The sequence below is a fragment of the Dermacentor silvarum genome, chromosome 4 (assembly GCF_013339745.2).
Source record: "Dermacentor silvarum isolate Dsil-2018 chromosome 4, BIME_Dsil_1.4, whole genome shotgun sequence".
NCBI lineage: Eukaryota > Metazoa > Arthropoda > Arachnida > Ixodida > Ixodidae > Dermacentor > Dermacentor silvarum.
In genome coordinates, this window is record NC_051157.2 from 199,487,519 (window position 1) to 199,504,830 (window position 17,312).

General features: G+C 44.8%; 1 pseudogene; it reads right to left on the reverse strand.

Moving 5' to 3' along the window:
* Positions 1-1,918: 1,918 nt before the first annotated feature.
* The window catches only part of LOC125945114 (uncharacterized), a 59,941-nt pseudogene continuing 44,547 nt past the window's right edge, over positions 1,919-17,312 (reverse strand).

A 17,312-nucleotide genomic window follows, 5' to 3' on the forward strand; every position in this document is an offset into this window, starting at 1 on the left:
TTTTCCTTACTTTGGTAGCGACCCTTAATTGCGAATGACACTCAAATGACGGGCGCAGGTTTGCTACGTTATTTCTTGCAAAGCCTTTGGCAGTTACACATTAAAAAAAATGCGGCTGCCCGGTTTTCATATGCACATATGTTGGTATGTTTGTGTATAGGGATTGATTGCGTAACGTATTGGCGTTAGGCCAGTACGTATGCTTTTCGTCATTCGCTAAAAAGTACCGAGTAGTGTGTTCTGTTAAATGCCTACAAACAGCACCTCTTAAAAGGTCGCTCACCATGCACTATTGCAAATTTTCATTACCTGGAAATTGCACGGTGCCATCTCGTAACTGAAAGACTTAATTTTTTTTTGCCAGAATTCAAATTTGAGCATGGTTAGCAGAGGTAATAAAGTATTTTAGAAAATGATACACTGAAATGTTCATTCGTCATCATTTATTATTCCTTTAAAGGCCCCTGTTTGGGGTATTACATAAAGGGGTGGAGGGGGGGGGGGGGCGTTTATATATACAGAATTCGCTAAAATTGGTCAATAATAAAAAAAGTAAGTGGAAAAAAAAACACGTGAGAAGTCATTCAGTGAAAAGCAGTTAAAAACAGGATGCACATGGTCAAACAGGGATCACTGGCATATTTTTGAAAGTTATTTATTACCTCCTGCTCTCACCTTGTTCTCGTGTTGCTCATCGTCTTGAATTTCCATCTCACGCATTCCCCGTGTTTTCCCTAAATATATACACAGCATCATACACAAGTGCAGCATAGACACTGGCGGAGCGAAGGACAATTCAAGAACACTAGGTACAGAGAAAAATTGGAAAACAGAGCATCATTGAAACAAAGCAAAAGAAAGGTGAGCTGTAGTTTGTGCATTAGAAGTTTTTTTTTATTTTTTTATTTTTATGCTAGGTGTTCACTCTTTGATACATGTAACATCAAAATAAGCCAGTACTTGTATTTATTTTGTACAAAATTTCAGGGAATCTTCACCTATGTTGTGTATATCTAACACACAACCTCCTCTATAAATTGGCGACCTGCTCATACCGGCCCTCTCTACGGCAGCACGTGACCCCACTTTTGGAAGTCACGTGCTCGGGCAGTTGCCAGGATGCCGCGAGAGGCCGCCACTACTTACCCCCACAGCAGACGACGCAACAACTCGAAATGGTCGAAACAATTCGGAACGGCGACCGCGTTGTTAGCCAGTACAGTATGCCACGCCTGGTGTTTTCATTTTATTTAAGTACTTGCACAACATTGTTAAAAATGGTTCTCTGGTGAATTATTTCACCCAGACGAGGCCAAAATGTGTAGTGGACCCCTTGACGGCATGCCACTACCTCGGCCTAGCTTAGCACTGACGACTGCTCCCAAGCACGGTTTTGTGTACGCACCGTAAAAACAGATGCTACTGTCGCTCTGCGTAAATATGCATTCATGCGTCCATCATCGCGGCACCTTCGCTAATAGACTAGATATGCGGGATGAGAATAGCAATCGAAGCACTGCGGTGCACAGCAAGCGGTTCTCACGGGGTCGCGCCCTTACATGCGATAGTTTTTATCGCACTTTTTACTCTGCTGCGGCATGCCATTTGAAGGTCTCCATGGCCAAGAAGTCTGGCATGCTTCATCACAGAACTAAGTTGAATATTTTGGCGGATTTTGCGGGCGGGCGATTTACTCCCCACCCCCGTTTGATACAGAGGAGTGCAAAAGCTCCAATATGCTAATTTTAATTCCTCGCTGCACAGTCCGCCACCCTCTGCGTCTTGGGTTTCCAAGTTCAGGTTTTCGATGCAATTATTAAGTACCGAGTTACGAGATCAATTATGCTAAGGCATATTTCGTGGCATATTGTTTTCATTGCAATGAATTCAATCGCGAGCATTTCAGATGATTGGAATTAACCTGGGTCCCTTTTCAGGAATACTTTGCTGCACCTCCCTCACTAGGACCCTTCACTGCAGTGTCTCTCATAAACCATAAATTCAAAGTTAAACCCCATCACTTCAGAAAACACATCCATGTGTAGTTCAGTTGCACTAAGCAAAATGCTCATGCAGAAGGAACACACTTCATGCAATGTGAAATGGGCAGATGTGTCAGCAAGTACATTTTATTAGTTCGAGCTCCGAATTTCAGCACCTTTCGAGACTTTGGCTTGGTGTTGAGGAGCTTTCTTTTGGCATTTGTTTCAGACACACTGTTGGCAAAATTACTCAGAAATGGATGCAGAAACTTAATGAGAATTAATTTCAAGAGAACAGTTCTGTGGGCTACACTTTCGTCCTTTGCACAATGAAAGAGAGGGTTTCTGGTGAGAGGGTGGCAGAACTACGCACATGAACTGCTTCAATGGCTGTGGCCCTCTAATAAGTACAGCAGCCACTCTTGAGGCAGCACTTTCAAGGAGGCTGAAAAAACCCACAAATGCTACGCTGGGATACGACAGCCTTCCCCTGTCAATGCCTGCAATGAGGGCCGTTGTCGTGGAATGGGAGCCAGGTGATTGGAGCGTTGCAATGCAGCCTTCACACTTGATGTTATCTTGTACCGCTCATACAAGGTAACCAGCGATCAAAGCAAGTGTGCTTGACCACAGTATTTGCTGAGGAGGGTCTGAAACAATCATGTAAGCTTTAGCAAATAATGGCATGTTCACAATAATACAACTATACAAAAAAATTGTTGGGATGCTGCACAAGACTGTGCAATGTCCTCCATTACAAAAACATCTTTATAAAACATCTTAAAAACACCTGTTATAACAGGTGTTTGCTGAAAACTAAAATCTGGTGTTGTGGTGCAGTGGCCTCATTATTAATGCCATTAAAATGAGCTTTGATATATTGGCAACAAATAAAATTTACGCCACTATGAGGATGTCAGTGTGTACATGTTATACTTTATTTAAAAAGTATATCTACCTTTTAGATGAATTATACATTGCCTAGGTTTCAGTGAACAATTCATCTGCATGAATAAGTACCAATATATACAAAGCGTACTTGGGTAGCGTTCCAGCATGGTCAGGTGTGGAAGCAAGAGCTTTCGAATGTCTCTCCCAGCAGTGCCCTTTACGGGAACAGGAGGAAGTGCTGATGCCTTGCCCAATGGGCCCACGACACTTCCAACGTTACTGCATGGTGACGAATGAATGATGCCTGTCACCAACACCTTCTGGAGTGCTGTATGCATCTGTTTTGTCATTTGAACCATTCAGCTGCCTTATAGAAGAGAATAGCGATACAACATCATCACTCGAAAATCATGCTGTGAGCACGAACTTAGAACTCCTGCTTAGGAGGTGCCTGGCGCAGAGGATGGTTGATGTTGTCGTTACTCGCAATGCTTCATATGTTTCATTGGAAAGAAATGGTAGTTTGTAGCTTGAGCTTTTCTGCCATGATTCGAAGTACCCCAGACACTCTTTCTTGAGCCGAGCAAACCTGAAAAACGATTCAGTAACAACGATTTGGCAACAAAAAAAAAAATTCCCTTTTGAAAGGCTGCTTAAGCGCTTGGCCTTATTCAAAATTATTACAGTCTCTTATGGCTTGTTGATTTAATGATCCTATGTTTATGTCACAGCATCTTTTCAAAGCAATGATATGAAGAATAAACCATGGTGAAGTGCTTTTACAAGCAATCCTTTCATTTACACTCAGTGTTAAACAATAATTGCTACCAGTATCAAATTCATGACTAACCTCTCATCGTCTTAACCATAGAATGGCATCCTCGTAGCATCCCTACTGATCCAGTACAATTTCGTGCTTTTCATGTTGTGCAACACAAACCATTTATAAACTATTTCCATAAACTCAACAGTTGGTAGGCAGTTTTCAAAGCCACGAGCACCAAGGCGATTTCCATGCTACTGCAGAAATCTCAGCACTGATGTCACCTACAGGGGAACAGTGAAGCAGAGATGATACACACTGATGGACACGTTTGCTCAATTGAAGTTTGTGAAGAATTCAATGCAAACTATGTTTTTCTCTAAAACAGCATCTGGACGAGGAAATTTTACAATACAGTTCGATTTGGGAACAGTGACATTGAGGCGCAAATTTGGGAACACAATGAAATTAAGGTACAAATAGATTAATCAGTACAAGTAGATTGCCCTGAACATTGCTAGTTCATAGAAAGGATAATTTGGAATAGATGATTTGCCTGTGGTGAAAAATGGCAACAGCTCTGGCAACACTTTTTTTTTTTGAAAATTGCTTGGCCAGAGGTGCTTCTTTGTCAGGCACCTCACAAGCTTGAAGGCACCTTGTTTTTCTTGTAGGGCGTATGGATTCCTGTCGGAGAATGCCGTATTAGATAAATGAGACATGCTAGAAATGAAGCTAGGAAAATGTTTTGCTTACCTCAAGTAGTCCAGAAGGATGAGCGTATCATTCTTTCTGAAGATTCTCTTCACATGTAAGAACTGATTCCGGATGTTTTTCAGAAAGTGACAGTAGTCGAATGGAATGAATAGCTGGCGGCTGGAATCAAAAGAGTGGCTGGAAAAAATTTGGTCATTATTACAGTTAACGAGGCGACATGAACTTATGCATACAAATCATATGAAACCCAAGTTAACAACGGGCACATCATGGTTGGCTAACAACACAGCTCAACTATTTCCTCTCACGTAATAACAGGCTCGATGCTGCCACTGGACAACATTGCAAGAAACTTGCAATTGGCACTATGATTGTCACCGAGCCGTGTCACTTTAAACCCTGCATCTTCTACAGACTCCATAACTTTCATGGCTAATAGGTGGAGCTGTTCATCGTTCAAGGCCCTTGTGAAATAGTAGCCTACAGGAAGCCTGTAAAAAAAGGTCACAGTCCTATTAAGAAATATAAGCTTTCAGACTTCATTGGTTAACGATTGCTTACATACCCGCCGCGGTAGCTCAGTCAGCTAAGGCGTTGCGCTGCTGAGCACGAGGTTGCGGGATCGTATCCCGGCCGCGGCGGCCGCATTTCGATGGAGGCGAAATGCAAAAACGCCCGTGTGCTTGCATTGTAGTGCACGTTAAAGAACCCCAGGTGGTCAAAATTAATCCGGAGTCCTCCACTACGGCGTGCCTCATAATCAGAACTGGTTTTGGCACGTAAAACACCAGAAAGAAGAACGATTGCTTACATAGCTTTGTGCATACCTATAATGGGTAGACAATCCCACAAAGACAAAGCATAGAAGATGTGTGCACCAGCTGGTCCTCTCAGCCATAGTCTTCTTCTGTGCCCCCCAGATCCACCAAACCATGTACAGTGTCGGAGTGTTTTTGGTAGGTTGTTGCTTGCTTTATGGACATCTCATCCATAACGAAAAATCCACAACGTGCCTGCAGGAACAAACAAAAGCATGATATGCACCATTTTGAGCAAAAGTTCACATTTTACCTGTTCAGTATGCAGTTTCGCTTCAACATGAAGCAGCCGTTTAATTAGGGAAGACACCACTTCTCCTGTGCACACTCCAATATAGCGCTTCAACGTGAAACGACTGGGCAGCACAAGTACCCCTGTCTCCTGGAGCAAACAATAGCCAGATGGCGATTTGGCATGCCAAAGCACACAGTTCCTTATGGTCTCGTCAAGCCAATGTTTCTTTGAGGCACTCAGTAAAGTAAGTTGTTCCTGGAGAAACAATGCCCTTGAGTCGTTTTCTACCTTCTCTTGTAAGGAGAAGGTGGTTAATTAGAGGATTGCAGATGCTTAGGCTGATGCACAGAAAAAAAATTGACCGGTCACTGTATCATCATGTTTTCTCTCAATCTTTACTTTGTACCTACTGCTGTATAGATATACAGTTAATTTTGGATGACTGCATAAGGGTTTGTGTAGTCATCCAATTTATCTTAGTGGTTTACACTTTTCATACCTGGAGAATGGTGAAATTTGATTTCTTCATCCATGCATCCATTTTTTAGCCTGTTGCTTCAGTGAAGAAGCCTCTTCCTGTAGCCTCCTTTGCTTCTTAAGGAGTGTTTGGCATTTCCTTTTCAATGTCTTCACTTGCTTCACCAGCTTCACTATTTTTGCAGAGGTAAGTCTCATCTGCATTCCTTGTGCCGTGGTAAGAGGGAGAGATAAATGAGATGCGAAAGGCAAGGAGGTAAGCCTCCTTAAAGCTGAAGGAGTCTTGCGTGATGCTTCAGGTGCAGGCAAGATGGGTGTCATTTCCTGAGAAAGACACATTGGCATCAATTTCTTTACTGTGGAGTGTACTAACAGTGTTGTAGGTGTCTGTGCACATTTGGGGCTGTCTTGTTGCTGTGGATCTGAAAAGTTAGGGCTACTGAATTTTTCCAGTGGCACAGGCTGAGAACAGCATTGTTCTTCTGTAGATAAAGGTTGAAAGGAGTCGCTGTAATCTGCACAGTCCTCGATTTTCACTTGCACACTTTGGCCCTCAGGTTGCAAGCAGGAAGCTACAGAAGCTTCCATCCTGGAATATAAATAACTTGTTAACCTTGCATGAGACATTAGGCAGAAGCAAGAGCAGTTATTGTCACCTTTCAAGTTTACATAAATCAGTCATACGAAAATGAAACAGAAAAACTGAACCTACTTCTTCCTTTTTTTATTTATTTCATTTTATTTACAAAGACCTTACAGGCCCCCGTAGGAGCATGGCCTAAGGATGGCATAAACGGAAACAGATCTATAAGAGCTAGTAGACATATTGTGTAGCAAGTGGCACTAATACAATGAATGCAGATACAAGGGATACAGCATACTTTCAAGATGTAACTGATGCGCAGTGCAAACCAGAATGCAACAGTGAAAAGCATAAAGTCGGTGAACAGATTAAAAAGGCGCAATTGAAAGATGACTGCTGACACGGTTGCGGAAAGAATCATGGTTTGTTAAGGAAGCGATATTATCGGGCAAATCGTTCCACAGAGAAATGGCACGTGGAAGCGCAGAGCTTTTGAAGGCTAAAGTGTGACCGAAAATACGTGAGTAACTAAAATTGTTATGGAGGCGTTTTGACATGCGCAAAGGCCTTTCGAGAGGTAGTGGAGACAGCCTATTACCATAAACGTACTTGTGAAACAAACAAAAAAGTGCGATGCAACGACGATTCTCAAGTGAAACAATGTCATTATTCTGTTTAGTCTCAATTACGCTATGAGAACGGTTATAATCGCAAGAAATAAAACATGCTGCTCTGTTCTGTACGGCTTCTAGCATATTGATTAGATATTTTTGATGAGGCGACAACACAGGGCTTGCAAATTCTAGTTGAGGCCGGACAAATGTTGCATATGCAAGCTTCCGAATGCTGGTTGGGGCGTTTTTTAAGTTTCTTCGTAAATACCCCAAAGTTCGTGAGGCTTTGGCGCAAATGGCGGTGACGTGGGATGCCCAGGACAGGTTAGGGGCAAGGTGAACTCCGAGATATTTATTGGCATCCACATCAGGTCCATCTGCAAGTGACAAAGATAATCGATGCTTCAATTCTCTTTGCCCCTTCTTGGGCTGCTCCTGTAGTTACACTGGGTAGTGTGGGAACACTGATGGCACAGCATCTGGTTTTAGCCTTTTTGACTTAAGGCCTTCCCTATAGTCATTAGGCTTAAAATGAAGGCTGCAAACTTATTTCTGTCGCTTGGTGCGCATGGCTGTTTTCCCGGACCTGCATACAGTTTGTGCATCTAAGCCATGTAGAAATTAGGCTTGTAAGTTGTGAAAAGCGTCGCGAGATATGGCTCACATGTCAATAATACTTCAAAGTAATCTTTAGCAACGCGGCATCGGCTCCAGCAGAATGGATGACTAGCGACCAAACTATAATTGACGTGCACTAATTAACTTTTAACAGGAAAGCGTGGCAGAGGGCGGCAGAAAATTTGGTGGACTGGAAGAACCTTAACTGGATAATTACAACGGGAATACAGTTGATAGCATATTCTCGCGTGCGTATTTTGCGAAAGTGGTATTAACCGCAGGGCAGCATTAATCTCAAACTTTGTACATGGGTGTCAAGCAATGACACGGAAAGAAATACGAACACGCACTGAAAAAAAAAGTGCTGCATGTAACTAGCACACCAATAGAAATACACATTCAGAAAAGAATTGTTCCATTTGCAGGCACAACAGATGGACAAAAATTCGTCAATGCACAGCATATTGTTACTATTTTGTCTAATGGTGCAACACTGTCACCATTACACGTCGCAAAACTAACTGGCTGAAGAGCTTTCATTATGACACATTTGTTTCACACCAAACCAATCACCCTTTCTACTTGTATTCTGACATTTGCAATCTTCCTTGTGGTCTCTACCTCCAAAGCCCACAGTTGCCTCTTGCCTTTGGTAAAAGCAGGAATGTGCAGCTTTGCACAGTACAGAGCTAAGCTATCTGCAATGTCAAACCCTCTGTCCGTGAGAACCACATAACCATGTGACAGCTTGTCCAGAATTCCGCAGTTCTCGGTGATGTGTTTGTCAGATGTTCTACCTCCCCAGTCCTCAGATATGAATGTAATTACCCCTTGTGGAGAGATGCCGATTAAGTATTTTGCTGTATTGCTCGACTTATATTGGGACCACGTCTCGCATCTCGGCTGTAGAGAGGATGATCGTTCAATTTTGATTTCAAAGCAATCGATTATGACCGTTACCTTTCTACCGAAAGAGTCATAGAATGCCTGTGGCATTGTTCTGCAAATTGCATCTCGTGAAGGCCACACAATAGTTGCTTTCAGCCGCCAAAAAGCAGCGTGTAGCCATCTCTCAAATACTCTGCTTATGGTTGAGTCTGGCACTCCAAAACGATATCCAAGGTCCTGCAGTGGGAAGTTCCATTTCAGTTTCGTCAAAAACACAATGAATTCTTGGAACTTGCCAAGGCAGCGCTGTGGAGTATGTTTCACAGACACCTCTATCAACTGATAGATCGCGAACAGAACAGTAAAACTAGGAAGCCCAGTATAAAAGCAAACATTCTCTGGGTCTTCACGCAGTGATGACTAATTTTAAGATTACTCTTCTGGATGTCTAATGCGTGAAGCTCGGAAGTGAGACGCTGATTGTCTTCCTCCAGCGCCTTCAGGTCTGCGATGGTCACGTCCGTCTGTGTGGCCGCATCTGCGAAAGCTATGACAAAAACAGTCGTACATTTTATGTAAAAATGGCAAATGGCAGATATTACGAGTTTTAGTTAACAAACCTCTGTCGGCAGCAGTAAAACTACAGTCTGGTGAAGCACTGTAGACTGGGGAACTTGGTTCCTCTGTGTGGGCAGTGTCTGAGACCATGGTGTTGCCCATGCTTGGTGCAACGGCTTCGCACGATTCACCTAATGCGCCCACTGCAGAAACAGCGGCGTTCTTCGCCGCACGCATCTTACGGTGGTCAGACCGCGCAGATTTCGTCACCGCCGACTGCTGCTTGCATCCATGGCCCAATAACTTGTTTGGTGCCCAGTCAGGGTTTGTTTCGTCAAAGAGCTTAGCCGGCCTCCCTGAAAAAGCAAGGTGCGTTCACTACATTCAACTTGGTGCATCGACAAACATGTGCTTCGCGCATAATGCAGTGAGCACTTATCAACTTCGCGGTGATACGCTGAGCGCAAAGATGGGGAGATTTGCGAATAGAACTTACGTGTAATAAAATGACGTCCGCATACACGAGCTTTGCTCAGTGTCTTGAGGTCATTCCTGTCGATGGGGGGGGGGGCACAAGCCAAGTACCTCGCCGCTTTTCGGACAGCGCGTTTGTGCGGTCGCACTGATTGGTTATTACCTTAGGCAAACGGTACATCCCCGAGTCTGGTCCCTTTTCATGTGATTTGCACTTCTCGTATGGCAGCCAAATATTGCACAAATTGCCATTGCGATGTACGGCGTCGACGGGAAATGAGAAAGCCACACAGCTTGGGTGCTGTGTCGTCTGCCGCAATGTGCTCGGTAATGGCGGTGCCTTGCGAGATCATATCCCAGAGTTCTGCGGTGTGACATAGTTGTAAGTTATGTATTCTCCGAGGAGCACAAACTGTTGTAACGGCACCTTCACGCTGGTGAATGCTGTACAGTCCTGGAAGTTGACCGATGCCTTCAAATATGTCGGGAAATTCATCCAGCACTTGCTGGTACTGCTCTTGGGGCAGTGTGTTGGCTGAGTTTGTTACTGCATGAAGAGCCTTCACACGGGAGAGCAATCCCAAAGTTGTACATGCAGTGGCTCCCAGTATTGGTTTTAGTGGCTCCTTCACCAACAGAAATCTGAGTTGGCACACACTGCTGTTTGCTGCACAAATAAGTTCACATTCGCTGCCTATCGGAAGTGGTTACCTACTGTAGGTAGTGACTTTTGTTGTCGTTGGCTTTGTTCCTGGTCTGCACGGCCACTGTGTGAACATCCGTACAGGAATTATGTTGACATCTGACCCAGTGTCTAGCTTGAATGTCACTTCATGCCCATTCACACTGACAGTCTCGCTCCAGTCAGCTGTGTCGACAGTGACACTGCACGTAGTCAAACAGCCCAAGTGTAATTCTTCCTGTGAGTCTTGCTGTAGATGCTTGTTTAGCAATCCAACTTGCAGTCTGTACGCTGCTGGCTGCCGACGTGGCTGTTTGCACAGATGCGCGAAATGGCCAAGTTTTCCGCAGTTGTGACTTTTGCCATAAGCTGGGCACTGTCGAGGGATATGCGAGGTTCCGCATCGAGAACACTTACGATTAGAATTTTCAAACGAGCGATGAGGCTGTTGAGGCCTGTTGGCACTTATCGGGCGATCTGATCGCTTCGGGGTTTTTTTATGCTCGTGAACGGCATTAACCTCTGGCAGTTGGTCACTTGTTGCGATTTCCTGTACATGCCTCTTCGAGATTTCAGCTGCCTTGCATGCAGACACAATTTTTTCAAGCGTAACGTCGTGCTCTCGCAAGAGACGTTCACAGAGATCTCCGTCACGAATGCCAACCACTATGCGGCCACCAATGAGTCTGTCTCACTTGTCGCCAAAGTCACATTTCTGCGCCTGTCGTCAAAGATCAGTTACAAAATCGTCAATTGACTGACCTGGCTTTTGCACCATAGAGTTGAACAGGGCTGCTACCTGTATGACGTTCTTGTACAGCCAATACAGCTCGTCAAACTTGTCAAGAATGTACTTCACTGGGTCTGCGTCATCGCTGTCGGCGGCAGGATCCGCAGGAAAAGTCTGCGATGCGATGAGCATACGGTCCCAGCACATGAAGCAACAATGCCTTCCGTGCTGATCTGGGCTTAGTGTCGTATTCACAAGCCAGTTCATATATCATGTATGCTTCCCGCCATTCTTCCCATGCGGACGATGGGTCGTCACCCGGTTCGAAGTGCAGTGGTGGCTGGATAAACGCGCTGGCCATACTTACTGGTTGCGGGCGAAGAGTCAGTCAATCTTCTGACACCATTTTATGTTGTTTGGGGGTCATATGGTTATTGTACGACCCGGGTTACGATGAGACGGCACGGAGCCGCAAGTGCCATACCGCCATGTGTGACATCAAGCACTGGCTAGGCTTGGCTTGCCTAGCCTTTTTATTATACCGAAACATGGGTACTATACATAACAGTACTGATAGAACAGCTTCGCTTATGGCGTTTTTCACTGGTCGATCTGGAGCAGGATTTTTTGCTCCACAGCTGCGAATCCGAATTTCACTGGTCGATCTGGAGCGGGTTCGCGCTTTTCACTGGTCGTCTCGGATCAACTCGCTCCGCGCCGGATTGCTCTCACTTGCTCCGCTGCCGAGGTGCGGATTCGGGCGGAAATAGGACGAAAGGATACGTCACTTCCGCTCGGTGGGGGACGGCGATCTTGGTGGCCATAGAAACATGCAGAGCGGAAGGTGATTTTTGTGATGTGTGTGAGCAAACTTCCGGTACGATCCAGCGCGGAGCATTTTCGCTTTCCGCTGGCAGATTAGGGTTGGTGAATTGCGAGCGCTCGCTCCAGGATTTCGGCGGCCGCTCCAGATCGACCAGTGAAAAACGCCATTAGTCGCGGATATGCCCTCGAAATCTGTACAACCTGCCCGCCTATCACATGAGTGAGTGACGCTCAACGAACTGGTCCTCAAAGTGGCACTCGCACACTACCGAATGCGGTTGAAGTTCTTTGTCAGCACGGTGAAATGCACGCTCCCATTTTTTTAACCATTCTGGGTCACGGGGCGTCGCAAAAAGCGATATCTTCTGCCCTTCGCTCGCATGTTTGTAGCCGGACTTACAATAGGGCGCAAAGCAAGTGGTGTCCATCCTGTTTTTTTTTTTTGGTGTAGCGACATTTTCACTCTGTCCTGGATCCTGAGGAGCTTGACACTGATGAGCGTTATCCACGGTATTCATTCCACTGCCTAAACATTGAGGTAAATGATAAAAGAACGGTGCAATATCGCAGCTGCGAGTGCAGCTCAGCGTGCCGTCTACCTCATAGCAGACAACATAATGACCATTTTTGAGGTTGACTGATGAAAACAAGACACATCACACGTTTAAAGTGTTTTTCAGCGTAAATTTGCCACTTTATTTCAAGTTTTAGTTAGAAACAACAAAGTATTTGAAATCTTACAGGAGCGCAATAGCAGTAGTCTGAGTAGCAGACGACACGCGTTTCGTGACAGACCTCCAATCGCAGCGCCACTCCTGCTGTCATGACGCGGAGAAGCAGTGAACTACGTCGGTCGGCACACCTACCAATCTAGCCACCGTAATGGCGCTAAGCCCCATGAACCGGCGATAAGCCGCCATGTTTTGAACGTATGAGCTTCTATGGAAGCTTCGCAACCAGGTGTATTTACCTTGCACCGCATCCCGCCACTATCGCATCATCAAGGGTGATGTGCTATATGTAAACGCTAGCGCATCGTTCTCGTGATGCGCTAGGAAATGTGATGCGCTACTGTCGCATTCTGTCACATTCATGTTAACCACGCGAGCAGGGTTTTTTTCGGTGTGGAGGGCATTAAGAATAGAGGAGCTAGGTGCGGTAGTCATCTTTATTTTATCAGGGGAGCTTAAGGCCGAGGTTGAGCTGTGCCGAGCGTTGATCAGTAGTGATAGCAGAGCATAGGAGGAGAGGAGGTGCAGAGAAAGAAAGAGAGCGAGAGAAATAAATAAAACAAAATGAACTTATTTGGGGGGTGAAGTGGGATTCGAAGCCATGTACCCACGGTCCAAAGGCGTACGTCGTAACCACTGCGCTATATACCCACTTTTTTTTCCACGCTTGTAGAACATGCATATATGGGAACCATATGGTTGCATTGTACCAATGATTGCAACACAACTTGCTATGGGCGAGAGAAAGAGAAAGTGAGAGCGAGATAGAGAGAGAAAGAGGGAGAAAGAAGAAGAGGGAGAGAGAAAGAAAAGAAACAATATGAACTTTCTTTACGAGGTGGGATTTCAACCCAGGTAATCACACTCCGAAGGCGAGCGTCACACCTAAAATACTGGCATGTTGTCTGGGGAAACACTACAGGGTCAAACACTACTAAACTTTCTCTACTACAGAAAAAGGCTGTGCGTGCTGTTAGCAACTCGGCTTATGATGCACACACTGAACCCCTTTTTAAGAAGCTTCAAGTTTGTCCTGTAAACTTGCTATTCAATGAATTACGCTTGCAACGGTACCTTACAGAAAGAAAGCAAGGGAGTCACTTTATTGAGCACCTATCTAGCTTATGCAAGAACATCAAAAAATACAACACTCGTCATAATGCGAACTGATTCATACCACGCGCACACACAAATTATGGAACACAGCTACTGTCCCATTACCGTCTTTGTTAAATTCACTTGCTTTCTGATTACTTGCTTCATTCCTTACAGTTCTGCAACAATGATGATTGTCCCTGTATTACATTGCTTGAACCACACTTTTTCATTGCGTATATTTAGATTCCTCTCCTAGCTGCCTCTGTACAATGCTATCTAACAATGTGATTGCTGTTGCTAATTCTTGTTTTCTTTACTTTTACACAATCTTGAAAGGGGCGCAGACCCCTGTCAAGCCGAATTGATTTTGGCTTTTTGTCTGTGCTGCCTACATCGTGTATCAGATGTGAAATAAAATTTGATTTGATACACACACTTGCAGAGCTCCGATGTTTCATCAGATTTCACAAGCGTGGAACTGGCTTAATTTTTTTTATTTGTGTTTCTCCGACATGCACTCGTGACAAATATTGCGAACAGTTACTTCAGTTTACATAAGGATGAGTCTGATTTCTGAACAGACAAAATTAAAGAAAAACATGTCGAGAAACTACACGGACAATGCCTTCAGGACAACGAAAGCTTGCGATGCGCGTCCCATAAAACCCCTTTTGCCACCTGGCGACTGTTGTAGAAATTCGAGAAGTGTGGCAACGCGCTTGCGGCGCTTGTTTGGCCACCTCTCCAAGATATGCGGTAAAGCCACTCATCGCACGCGCAGGTGCCGAACTTGGCACAGTGTCTACACTTTGGCCACCATGAATATTTTTTGCGTGCTTTAAGCACGTTGAGTCTGTCTGTCCTCTTGTTTAACTAAATCACCTTTAATTTAATTGGACTTATTCACGATATGACTTCACGCAATATCAGTCTAACTTACACCGCCGTGATCAAATAACTGTATCATAGGCGGAAAGTTTTCATTTTTCCGGGGGGGGGGGGGGGGGGCTGGGTCCTGACTAGCTTTCCGAACCTCACCCATGTATGTGTATATATATATATATATATATATATTACCTTTAATAATAGTTACGCTGGAAACTTCGTGTCACCTCGAAAGATTGTTTACTGCAGTGACGAGCTTAAGCTCATATGAGTATTTGCAAGACCTGATAGTAGGAGACAATTCAATTTTACAGCCTCAGTCCCCTCGCCCCGCCAAGAGACTGGAGTCTCTTGGCTGAGCCATCCGTCAAGTGGATTCAGTTAAGCGTGCTAGGGCGAGATACATGTGTTTTGTGCATATTAAGTCGCACAAGTACACTTCCATCAAAAAAGCAATGTAACACTTTGTAAAAGTTTCAATACAAAAGATACAATCAAGAAATATTTTCCTGACGAAAACTTAGTTACTGAGAAGATAAGACATAACATATATAAAAACTGAATGATATATAACAATTTCTCGGTCCTCTCTTCTCTCGGATAGCATTCACCGTATTGCTGCCACTACGAATTTAGTGATACGCGTTCAGTGGGTGCCTCGAGCAGCCCTGCCGGGTCTACTTGAAGCAGATTTGGCAACCTACCCTGAGAACATAACGTACCCACTTCCGCATTTTCCTGAAGACGCTTGCGGACAACTGCTCCGAGAAAAAGAAAACCTCCGACGTACCACATGAGCTCTTATACCTCCGTGTGGGTCAGACCTCCCTGGTGGGTTAACCCGCCGAGAGGAGGTTACGTTGCGGAGGCTGCAGGTCGGGGTCACAGTCACCCCGTCTGCGACGGCTCTCTCGGCACAACAGTACCACGGTCCCTATGATACATCGTGCCCATTTTGTGACACTACGATTCAAAATGTGACAGTGACACACCTATTATGGACGTGCCCAGGACTTCACCTAAGCCGTCTCCGCCACCTACGGGCAACAGGCCTTCGGCCTGGCCGCCCACCCGACCTTGAACGTTGGATTCATGGACCGTATCATCGTTCACTTCTAGATTTTTTGCATGAATCAAGTCAGTTCGTGTATTTTTGATATACTTTGTATTATGCCCAAGGGCAAGCTTTCGAAATAAAAAAAATATATAACAATTTCTGAACAGAACTTATGAGCAGAATGGAACACAGCTACTGTCCCATTACGTATAATGTGATTCCATAACGCAAGTTTCATCACTAGTTAGAGCGTGCCTTATGCCACTGGTTTCGTTTATTTTCCAGAGGCAGAATAAATTGTTATAGAGCACAAATTCTCAGGTGCCCAAATAAATAAACATATTAGCAAATAAACAAGACAGCGATATCTCCAAAATGGGAAAGAATTCGAAAGCAAATATAGGAGCAGCGTGGATTGTGTTAAGCGGAAAATGCAGCATATGACGAGAGAAAGAGAAATAAACTTTTATTTTCTGAAACGGTAATCCGAGTCGGGACCCGGTTCACCCTAGGTGGGAGGGCTGCTTATTCCAGGAACCCTCTAGCTTGGGCTGCCTCCTTGGCCCGGGCAACAAGACTGCGTTGGTTGTCCAGGTCGTCAGAGGAAAGCTTTGCCTCCCACGTTTCAGTGGTGGTATTGAAGTGCGCTGAGTCCTACAATAAAAATTAATAAGGAAAATGCACAGACTACAGAGTTTTACAAATAGCACAACCACGTGTCTTTTCGTACCCAATGGCCTCACTCTGCTTGCGCTGTTATGTGCCCCATTTTCGTTCCTTTGTATAACTTTTTGCGTTGTTTTCTAAGCCAGGTAGTCTTCTTTGATTTGTAAGTTTGTGCCTTTCTCTCTCCTATTGAAGACATCAGTTCGTTGTCTGATGTGATGATTTCACCATCATTGAAAAAGTGTTCATTCGGGCACTTGATCTGAAAATGAAGTCGTTGGCAATCTTATTCGAATTGATTTTGCGGGAGAGTTCTTTGTGGATGGGCAAAATTGCCAGATGGTTCAAACGGGCTTGTCCAGTCGTCGACCGCAAGTATATTTTCAGTCACTAAAGGCAATAAAAGGACCTCTCAGATGTGGTCGACGAGACCGGTATGGCGAACGCAATTTTTTTTAGCTTGGTCATTTCCGCCAAAGGTTTTGCAGGTGTTCGCCCTTGCCTCCCATAAACATGTGCACGACGTCCCCAATTGTGTGCAATGATGCCGAGCTTTGCTGGCTTAAATGTCACCAGCATATCTCTGTGCAAAATCAGGCGTCCTGTTTCAAGGTCGTCACCGTAGAACTATGTTATAAATGCTTCGTCTTCCTTCCCTATGGCAAGCTGCTCAATGTGGGACTTATGCTGCCACATATCAGGTGGATACCTGTTGTTCAACGAAGACAGCACTGTGTCAAGTATACTTCATAGAACCTCTGGCGGTACATGTCACTCGCTGATGGAAACACGTGAGCTGAGGAACCTTCTTGATAGCGGCGTGGAATCTTCTTTTGCCTAGCAGCTGGAACACGCGGGTCCTCAACTCCTACTTTTCCTGCCTCTGCCATACATACGCGGGTCACGCGCTTAATTGGAGTTAATCTGCACCGAGTTCAAGCTTGGGCCATCCGAGATGGCTGGTCCCTTCGCGTGCGCTGTCTCCTCGTGCGCCTAGTGTTATGTTTTCGCTGGTGCTTA